At 38.4% G+C, this 11,366-nt stretch overlaps 1 long non-coding RNA gene across 2 annotated transcripts in view; it reads right to left on the bottom strand.

The window, feature by feature from the left end:
- The window catches only part of LOC144301769 (uncharacterized), a 116,059-nt gene that overhangs the window by 16,791 nt on the left and 87,902 nt on the right, over nt 1–11,366 (bottom strand). For both annotated transcript variants that reach the window (XR_013368608.1, XR_013368610.1), the window contains exon 3: nt 116–186. This is a non-coding gene — a long non-coding RNA (uncharacterized LOC144301769). The remainder of the gene's footprint in view (nt 1–115; nt 187–11,366) is intronic.

The raw sequence follows: 11,366 nt of genomic DNA, 5'->3' as shown, positions 1-11,366 counted from the left end.
TCTCCATACCCAACTAGAGGCTCAAACCCATGACCCTGAGATGGAGGGTCACATGCTCCACTGAGTGAGCCAACCAGGCACCCAGGTACATAAGAGTTTTTATTTGGGCTCTTACCTGTGGCCACCTACTCTTTCTCCCAGAAATAGTAGACCAGTCTTGCCATGTCTCTTAATCACCACAGTAGCCTCGTGTTTGCAAAAGACAAAAGAGTATTAGGTTAAAGTCTCATACTCTTCAACAAAGGTGATGACATTTTCTTTCATAACACTGCACTTTTCATGTCAATCTTAATTAAGCTATTTGCTTAGGTTAAAATGATATGAAGTACACTTAAAAGCATTTCTGGATGCACACATTTAAAGTAAGCATTATATATATGCTTATACACACAAATATATAAAATCAAAGCAGCCATTTTTTTAAAAAGTAAATTCCTTTTGAGAGCCATAATTTCAACTAGTCACCATGATTGTGCGAATCCATCTTTTTTTCAGAGACGATCATTTAAATGACTAAAGGTACTCAGTCTGTCATGCCATAAAAATACATTTATAATTGAATATCTCCCTACAGACAATAGTGTGCTAATGGTTCCCATAGAAATGCAAAGCCCAAAAATGCATTGATGTTTGTTTTTTTCCTCACCTCTGTTGAACTTGCCTTTCATTATTGGGTGAAGAGAGATCACGCTTTCATTTGGTCAGGCATTTGAGAGATGCTGCAACTAGGTTTCTGTTCATAGCAATCTCTACGTGGGAATAGTATTATATCGTTCAAAAAGTATGCACCTATTATTGCCTCATGATCCCCACAACATCCTTGAGGCTGAGCAGAGCAGGAGTGATTTTTCTGTTGACAGATGGGAAACAAGCCTGTAGAGGTTTAAGTTACTTGCTTGAGGCTACGGCACACATCAAGTCACAAACTAGGATTCAAACCCAGACCTTCTGAGCCCTAATTCACACTGTTTTCTTTTCTCTGTGCTTAAACAACAACAACAACAACAACACACACAGAAAGAAAGAAAGAAAGAAAGAAAGAAAGAAAGAAAGAAAGAAAGAAGAAAGAAAGAGAAAGAAAGAAAGAAAGAAAGAAAGAAGAAAGAAAGAAAGAAAGAAAGAAAGAAAGAAAGAAAGAAAGAAAGAAAGAAGGAAGGAAGGAGAAAGAAAGAAAGAAAGAAAGAAAGAAAGAAAGAAAGAAAGAAAGAAAGAAAGAAAGAAAGAAAAGAAAGAAAGAAAGAAAGAAAGACTGGTACTTTTAAGCCAGGTTAAAAATCTCACTTGCTTGGTTCCCCCTTTAAAATCTTAAAACAGGGCAGCCCGGGTGGCTCAGCGGTTTAGCGCCGCCTTCAGCCCAGGGCCTGATCCGGGAGACCTGGGATCGAGTCCCACGTCAGGCTCCCTGCATGGAGCCTGCTTCTCCCTCTGCCTGTGTCTCTGCCCCTCTCTCTATCTCTGTGTCTCTCATGAATAAATAAATCTTAGAAAAATAAAATAAAATCTGAAAACAATAAATAGCTCACCAGGTGAATTTGACATACATGACAGCTCCATGTTACAACCTCTGGACACTCAACCAGAGGACTGGCAGTCTATGCACTGAATGACCAGGATGGAGTATATGGGAGACAATTTTATGGTCAGGCACCAGCTGGCCTGTGTGCATCTGTAGAGAAGTTTCAAAGCTCTACAGTGGGGCCGCAGCCACCAAATGTCCCCCTGCTCCCCATCTACCTCATGGTTCCCAGTCATTCTGGTCTGCTCCCTCATTCTCTAGCACAGCACAAGAGTGGGGGAGAAAATAGCACTGGAAAGAGTTGGTACTGGGTGAAGGGTTGGCACAGCTGCTTGTAGATACTTGAGGTGGGGAGAGAAATAGAAGATGGGAGATTGGCCACAATTCTTGGAACCTTCCTTAAGGGAGGGTGATATGAAAGCTTTTGCACAAAGTAGCAGAACATGAAGTGCTGGTCCTGGTTCCCCAAACTATAGTCAGTGAGTTAGGGAAGAAGTTAGAGAGGCCATCAAATCTAGCCTTCATTCATTCATTCTTCTGTTCATTCCACAAATAATCACTGAACATCTATACTGCTAAGGATATAGCAGAGAACAAAGCAAAGACCCTGCCAGCATGGAGTTTACATTTTCCTGGGGCTGAGAAACATTAAGCAAATAAATAAATAGCACATCAGCTATGATAAATGCTGTGGAGAACAGAAAAGCAAGGTAAGAAGAAAATGGACCCTTGGGGGGTAGGAGAGCCAGGAAGTCCTATCTTATATATATTGGTTAGGGACTGATAATGACATTTGAACAGAAACTTGAAGAAGCCATGGGGATATCTTATGGAAGAGAGGACACAAGTGCAAAGACTCTGCTACAGAGAATGGATGGCATGTTTAAGGACCAGCTCGGATGCTAGTGGGGTTGCTAGCATGGCATAAGGGGGAAAATTGTAGGAGAGGTGATCAGAGAGACTGTGGGGCCCAGACCATATGGGGTCTTGGAAGCAAGTGTTAAGCTTGAGTGAGACAAGAACCTTTAATTGGAGAAATGACAGGATCTGACTTTTTAGAGTATCCTTCTGGCTGCTGTGTTGGAACACATCTCAGGGCTATGTCATGGAACATGATGAAAATCTATTTCATTCTTAAAAGACCCTGTACATGATTCAGTTACCTTCCTATTTTCCAGTTTGTTTTCTATGCTTCTCTCTCTAGACAGGTTTTCATCATTGGTTTTATTTTCCATCATCGGATTCTTTAAAATTGTCTGATCTTGCCATCATCCCTTTTCAACCCTCAACTTGACACTTTCCAAATGGTTTTCACTTGCACTTAGGGGAAAGTTCAAACTCCATCCTCTGTTGTAAAAGGTCCTGTAAGATTGAGTCCCTGCCTGTATCTCTCTGCATGTGCTCTCCTCTGTGTTCCTCTTCCTCTGTAGTCACGGTGGCTCTCTTTCGGTTCCTAACCCCAGATAAGTTCTTCTTCCTGATACCTTCTCCCTATGTCTGTGTGGTTCACCCTTGCATATCTTGTGCTCCAGAAATGTGTTGTATTAGTTAATTTATCAATCAAATGCGGTACCCAAATAAAATGAAGTCGCCTCAGAATCCACTGTTTGAAGTTATTTCTGTTTTGGAAGTAAGCTTGGGATTCACTATCACTGGAATTCCACTCAGTATGATTTTATAAAGTTTTATTTATTCAAGTAATCTCTACACCTTACGTGGGGCTTGAACTCACAACCCTGAGATCACATGATCCTCCGAATTAGCCAGCCAGGCACCCCATTCAGTATTATTTTAGATTATGTGAATATATTTTGTTATAAATACATGTGATCTTAATAAATTACACACATTTTGGAGTAACTTTCCTAGATGTTATCATTCTAATTCACCTTCCCACATCATTGCAGCATTACATGAAATATCTTGTTAAATGTGGGGCTCCTGGGTGGCTCAGTTGGCTAAGCACCTGCCTTGGGTTCAGGTCATGATTCCCGGGTCCTGGGATCGAGCCCTGCTTCAGGATCCCTGCTCCAAGGGGAACCTGCTTCTCCCTCTCCCTCTGTCTCTGTGTGGGCTCTCTCTCTCAAATAAATAAAATCTCCTCACTGAGCAGAGAACCCAACATGGGGCTCAATCACAGAACCCCGGGATCATGACCTGAACCCAAAGCAGATGCTTAATGGACTGAGCCACCCAGGCGCCCCAAAGAGTTGTGCTATTTAATATGTTACCCCAGTCACACATGTGGTTTTAAATTTTTAAATTCTAAGTTAATTAAATTAAATTTAAAAAAACCCTTTCCTCAGCTCCCATGTGGTTTGTAGCTACCACATTGAATAGCCCAGATATAGAACATTTTCTATTATTAAAGAAAGTTCTGTTGGACAGCATTATTTTACTTTTTTATTTTTTTAAAATTTTTATTTATTTATGATAGTTACAGAGAGAGAGAGAGGGAGGCAGAGACACAGGTAGAGGGAGAAGCAGGCTCCATGCACCGGGAGCCCCATGTGGGATTCGATCCTGGGTCTCCAGGATCGCGCCCTGGGCCAAAGGCAGGCGCCAAACCACTGCGCCACCCAGGGATCCCGGACAGCATTATTTTAGAGCCTCCCTTTCACACCTCCCTGGTGTTTGATCTATCTTCTCTTTCTAAGGAGATGTCTGCAACGAGGTGACAATTACTCTATCAGGTTGTCTTTCTTTCAGTGCCTACTTTGTACCAAACAGCGTGTTAAGAGAGTACTTTATATATATAAGAAAGTATATATATATAGAAGTATATATAAAAGTATATTACATTATATGTATATATACACATTATATATATACATATATACTATACATGCACGTATTATACACACATATCTATACGTATAGTTTTATTTGTTCCTCACAGGATTAAACCATCAGCCAGTTTAGGGAGGCCAGTTTATAATATCACTGTAGTAAACCAGAAATTTGATGCCTGTTGGCTCAGGTTTCCATACTCAACTCTTTAATCAACAGGCAAAATGTAAATTGGTCCCAATCCCATCAGATCATGGAGACCTCTGGTGCAAATAAAAGACAATTCATGCCAGTATGGATCTACATCTTTTCAGAATCTAGAGGGCTTACAAGTTCAAGTACCACGGGGCATGAGCCTGAGAACTAGACAGCCAGAGGACATTCAAAACTGGAGCCAAACAATACATGCGTATAGTGTTCTTTACTAAAAAAAAGATCAATTCATCCTTTATCATCTAAATTATAGAACTTACAATATGTCCCCCAGAAATGGTCTGCTTTCAAGAAATACATACGATAACATGCTGTTGGGAAGCACACAGACACGCAACAGAGACAAACTAGATGGGAAATGTTTGCAAGTATAGAAAACAGAAAACAAAGACCTTTAAAATGTATTTTGAGTGATACTTAATAAATATGCCCATGTAAATTAGCCGACTGCTTGGTGCCTGAGAGTAACCGTTGGAGTTTCAAGTGGTGAAAAAGATGCAAAGTGAAAGGTAATTGCAAATAACTTACTGTAAGAAATCCCTCACTCTGAACATTTAAAAACAGTGAACATTTCATTTTTTCAATAGAAAATCAGTTTCTCTTCACTCCTGCTAACAATTAGTAAACAGATATGTAAAGAATATTGACTCTAAGCAAAGTCACCAAATTGATACCTGTGGTGCCTTCATGTCTTGGCTTAGCACTATAGGTAAATTTTTTTTTTAAGATTTTATTTATTTATTCATAAGAGACACAGAGAGAAAGGCAGAGACATAGGCTGAGGGAGAAGCAGGCTCCCTGCGGGGAGCCCAATAAGCCAGAGGCAGAAGAAGCTCAACCACTGAGCCACCTAGGTGCCCCTGTATCCAGGACATTTTTGACACAAGATCGGCTTAGTTTTTGATTCAGAATATTCTTTTATCTTACCAAATTCATTTTAAAGATGATACTTCAATCCATGGGATATTTCTAGAACTGTTTTTATTTATTTAAAAGTCTACATATATTTTCATTTTATATGCTTTAATAAAGTTCTTCATCCATTAAAAAACCTAAAGCAAGGGTCAGCAAACTTTTTCTGTAAAAGATCAGTTAGTAAATATTTTAGGATTTGAGGGCCATATGGTCTCTGTCATAACTACTCAAGTCTGCCATTGCAGTGTGAAAGCAGCTCTAGAACATACATAAACAAATAAGCCTGGCTATATTCCAATAAAACTTTGTGCACTCTGAAATGTAAATTTTATATATGTTTTTTTCTGCCACGAAATATTCTTCTTTTGATTTTCTTGAGCTACTTGTGAATATAAAACTACTCTTAGCTCATGGTTCTGTGTAAAAATACATGGTAGGCTGGATTTGGCTTCTGGTTCATGGTTTGCTAACCCCTCATCCAGAACATGAAATCAAAGCCTAGAGAAATGAAGAAACTTGTTTAAGAACAGAGATGAGCTGAGGACTATGCTATATTTTTTCTGCTTACTCAGCTTAATGGGTTGTATCTTATCAAGAAATAAAAATTCATCATGATAAGATGGTGATCTTCTAGCTACTAAAAGATAATTTAATTATATGCAAGGGAAGGCCATATTAAGACCATTAGCCAAGACTGCTCTGCAACATTTTTAACAAAAGCAAAGTTAGGGGATCCCTGGGTGGCGCAGCGGTTTGGCGCCTGCCTTTGGCCCAGGGCGCTATCCTGGAGACCCGGGATCGAATCCCACGTCGGGCTCCCGGTGCATGGAGCCTGCTTCTCCCTCTGCCTGTGTCTCTGCTTCTCTCTCTCTCTGTGTGTGACTATCTTAATTAAATAAAAATTAAAAAAAAAAAAAGCAAAGTCAGAATGTTTGCCATTATTACTTTTTTGCGTTTGTGTTATCTATAATGGCAAAAACACAATGCACTCTATTAATAATGTTTCCTTCCCTCTGCCAAAAAACTATATACTCTTATTGTAATGTAAACTGCAAATATTATGCTAAAGGGCAAAAGGAAGCGGAGAGAAATAGGTTAAAATTTTAAACTACAGCAATTTGTTCTCCCAATCTGGAATTAGTGGATTTAAAGGAAACTTCTTTCTGTATGTTGGTAAATTGAACACCAATAAAAAATTATTTTATTAAAAAAAAAAAGAAAAAGAAACTTTTTTTTTTTTTTCAAGATTTTATCCTCTCATTAATGAGAGACACAGAGAGAGGCAGAGACATAGGCAGAGGGAAAAGCAAGCTCCCTGCGGGGAGCCCAGTGTGGGACTCAATCCCCAGACCATGGGATCACACGCCCTGAGCTGAAGGCAGACACTCAACCGCTGAGCCACCCAGGCGTTCCAAGAAACTTCTGCTTTAATCTTGTTCATTAATGGATAATTTATGTATAATTCCTATATAATTAACAGATCATTACTTTGAAGACTTGCTTATTGGGCTATTCTCTTACATCATTCAATATTTATTGAAGGTTTACCATGTACCAGACACTATGTGAAGCTCTGAGTATATAGTAATATACAAATTCTCTTCTATCCTCTTTTAGAGGAATGTACAGTATAAGGTTCTTCCCATTGACAAATTTTAGTGCCAGTCCACTACCATCATGTTCTTTATATGACAATCAACAAAATGAGTAAAAGCACTAATAAGTTATCTGATTAGTTCATTTTTTATTCTAATATGCTTTGAAACATAAGGAACCACTTTTTTTGTTCATCCATAAGAAGCAACTCCTCAGTGGTTAGTTTTATTATGAGATTGTAGTAATTTAATCACATCTTCTGGCAGCACTTCTAACTCTAGTTCTCTTGCTGTTTCTACCAAATCTGCAGTTACTTCCTCCACTGAAGTCTTGAACTTCTCAAAGTCATCCATGAGGGTTGGAGTCAACTTCTTTCAAATTGCTGTTAACGGTGATATTTTGACTCTTCCCATGAATCACAAATGTTCTTAATGGCATCAAGAATGGTGAATCCTTTCCAGAAGGTTTTCAAATTTATTTTGTGCAGATCCATCAGAGGACTCACTATCTAAGGCCGCTATAGCCTTACAAAATGTATTTTTAAGTAATAAGACTTGAAAGTCAGAATGACTCCTTTCTTGACCCATGGGCTGCACAATGGATGTTGTGTTAGCAAGCATGAAAACAACATTAGTCTTATACATCTCCATCAGAGCTCTTGGCTGACCAGGTATACTGTCTGTGAGCAGCCCTTTTGAAAGACTTTTTTTTTTTTTCCTGAGTGGTCAGCCTCAATGGTGGTCTTAAAATATGAGTAAATCATGCTGTAAACAGATGTTCTGTCATCTAGGCTTTGTTTTATGGAGCACAGACATAGCATACTTCTTAAGGACTCTAGGATTTTCAGAAGGGTAAATGAGCATTGGCTTCAACTCAAAGTCACCAGTTGGATCAGTTCTTAACAAGAGAGTCAGCCTGTCCTTTGAAGCTTTGAAGCCAAGCGTTGACTTCTCTCTAGCTATGAAAGGACTAGATGGTATCTTCTTCCAGTAGAAGGCTGTTTAGTCTACATTGAAAAACTATTGTTTAGTGCAGCTACCTTCATCCACTATCTTAGCTAGGTCTCCTAGACAACTTGCTGGAGCTTCTACATCAGCACTTGCTGCCTCACCTTGCCCTTTTATTTTAAAGCTTCTTTCTTTAAATCACACAGATCAACCTCTGTTAGCTTCAGATTTTCTCCTACAGCTTCCTCCCCTCTCTCAGCCCTCACAGAATTTAAGAGAGTTAGGGCCTTGCTCTGGATAGGGGAATGTGGTGGCTGGTTTGATCTTCTCCCCATACCAATAAATTTTTCTCCATATTAGCAATAAGGCTATTTTACTTTCTTATCATTTCTGTATTCACTGGGGTAGCACTGTTATTTTCCCTCAAGAACTTTGCCTTTGTGTTCACAACTTGACTGACTGTGGGCACAAGAGGTCTACCTTTGGGCCTATCTCAGCTTTCAACCTGCTTTCCTCACTAAGCTGAATTCTTTCTAGCATTTGATTTAAAGTAAGAGACATGTGACTCCTCCTTTCACTTGAACACTTAGAGGCCATTGTAAGGTTATTAACTGGCCTAGTTTCAATATTGTTGTGTCTTAGGAAATAGAGGCCCAAGAAGAGGGAGACAAAGAAATGGTCAGTTGGAGCAGTCATAACACACACAACATTTAACAATGAAGTTTGCCATCTCATATGGGTGCAGTTCATGGTGTCCCAAAACAATTATAATAGTAGCATCAAAGATCACTCATTATAGATTACCATAATAAATTCAGTAACAGAAAGTTTGAAATGTGACACAGAGAAACAAAGGGAACAGATGCTATTGGAAAAATGCACCAATAGACTTGCTTGATGCAGGGTTGCCACAGAACTTCGATTTGGAAAAAAAAAAACATAATATCTGTTAAGCACAATAAAACAAAGGGCAATAAAATGAGATAAACCTGTCGTAGAAATTTATTTATTTATTTAAAAGATTTTATTTATTTATTCGTGAGAGACATAAAGAGAGAGGCAGAGACATAGGCAAAGGGAGAAGCAGGCTCCCTGTGGGGAATGTGATGCGGGACTCGATCTGACGGTCCTGGGATCACCACCTGAAGCAAAAGCAGATGCTCAACCACTGAGCTACCCAGGTGCCCCTATCATAGAAATTTAAAAAACATTTTGCAACGCTCTATCTGCACAGCTTTTTAATAAACTCAAAGAACTTCACACCAACTTTTTCTCTCTCCTTTTTCATTTCTTCCCACAATTTCTGTGTCAAATAGGTTGAGGAAATCTGAGCACAGCAAAATACAGGGTCTTGTACAAGAACACAACCAGTTGAGATAGAGGAAGTATCAAGATTAAAATATTTGTAAGAATCCTCCTTTACCCACTAAAAATTTAAATAAACCATTAATCAGAAAGGTAGCTACAGCTGTACAGGAAACCCTGTTAGTCACACACAGTATTTGTTTAAGTGAGCGAAAACAAGGGAACTTTTTTTTCCCTTTCCACTCTCACAATACAAACATAAAAACTAGAAATACCAGACAGACCTGGAGGTAATTAATGAACAGCAAGTTGAACTTTTTACCTGTAATATCACTTTATATGTGCAAGAAACAGCTACAATTGAATTGTAATGATTTAAGGAGGCCACTGGGTTAGATGGGTGACTTCTTTTTGAATAAATTATCATTGTCTTTCCACTTTTTCAGTTCCCATCTCCTGGTCCAACCACTGACATGACATTGGTCATAAAACTCATGTCTTTTTCAGTGTGTTTTTTCTACTTTGAATTTTTGGTTTTGAGCGGCCACTATTTTTATACTTATCCCAAAGCGTTTAGTGGAAAATTAAGGGATAAATGCAGAGGTGGCAGTGGTGGTGGTGGGGGTGGGGGGTGGGGGGGGCCCATTCAGAATGTATGTCCTGGCTCATCCAACAATACCAGGACTTACATAAAAGTGAAAATCTGAAATTGAGATGATCTAGGGCTGGCCAAGGGCCACCCTTCTAGTCCAAATCTAGTTTTGGCAGATCCTAAGAAGCCATATTTCATGTCAGTTTTCAAGCTGACTACAGCTTGGCACAAGGAATTCTCTTGTCAAGATCAGTTTCTGGATTGGAGCTAATCAGGACCCAGCATACTAATGAATACTGGAACTGGCGTAGTTCCATTCAAACACAGGGAGCAAAGAGATGGGGCATATCAGTGACCATACATGGGCAACTCCCTCCTTAGGACACATTTCAAATCTCACTGCACCTTAGCCTACACTTGCTGGGTTCTTTTTTTTTTTTTTTTTTTTACTTGCTGGGTTCTTAATTTTTCTGTATCACCAATCTCTTTTCTTGTCCAAAATTAATCTCTTTAAATAAATAAATAAATAAATAAATAAATAAATAAATAAATAAATAAATAAAATATATATGATTTTAAATAAATTACACTGAAATACTGCTATAAAATCTTTTTTAGAAAGTAATGTATGTGCTTCCTTGTTAACATATTAAATATCAGGATCTGGAATCTAATAACTACGTAAATTTGAAGTAACTTAATATTTCCAAGATATCTGCAACAATCATAATAGGATATGGAAATCTGTCTGATTTCTTTTAGTAAAAGGTCACAGGTACTGCTAGTAATAGTGTGATTTTTGTTCATATTCATTATCGAATGAAATGCTAACTTAAATTTAGAGGTTAGTGAAAACAAAAATTTAACTTTTTCTTTCAAAATCACCCTGAATTCTATCAGTGGACCCCAGAAGAACAATCTCTGAAAAGTTTGAAAACACCCAACTAACAGAGTTAAAGAAAGAACGAATTTCTGCCTCAAAAAAAATTTCCAACTTGGGATGCTTCTTCTTTTTCCAACCATTTTATTTACAAATCTCCGTCCTACTTCCCTGTGAAAGATTATTCCCTCCCATTTTGTCTTCCAGTGCATTGCTGTGGGCTCCAGGTATGTACTGGTGTTTCTGAGCACTAGAAAGCACTGTCAGAGTAAATTTCTAAAAGAGACATGCCACACAAAGACAATTATTCAGGTGGTTTGCTGCAAAATCGGCCTGAAAATTTGGGAAAAATAGGACACTTATCTTACTGATTAACCTTATCAATGATCTGTTTTCAGCTCCCTTAGTTGTGGGAAAACACCTTGGTTAAAAGCTCTTTGTACCCCAAATACTTTTTTGACAAACCTATAATTAGAGGTCAACAGAAGATGTTCTAGAAAAGTCTAGTTTTGAGATGATTAAGATTAGGCAAAAGTAAAAGTCCTGAGCATTACAATCTGGAGTCGTCTTCAATATTAGTTATGTTTTTCTTTTTTTTTTTTTTTATCTTAT

Source organism: Canis aureus, chromosome 2 (genome assembly GCF_053574225.1).
Source record: "Canis aureus isolate CA01 chromosome 2, VMU_Caureus_v.1.0, whole genome shotgun sequence".
Lineage (NCBI taxonomy): Eukaryota > Metazoa > Chordata > Mammalia > Carnivora > Canidae > Canis > Canis aureus.
The sequence above is the reverse complement of the archived record's forward strand: the minus strand, read 5'-3'. Positions and strand labels throughout refer to the sequence as shown.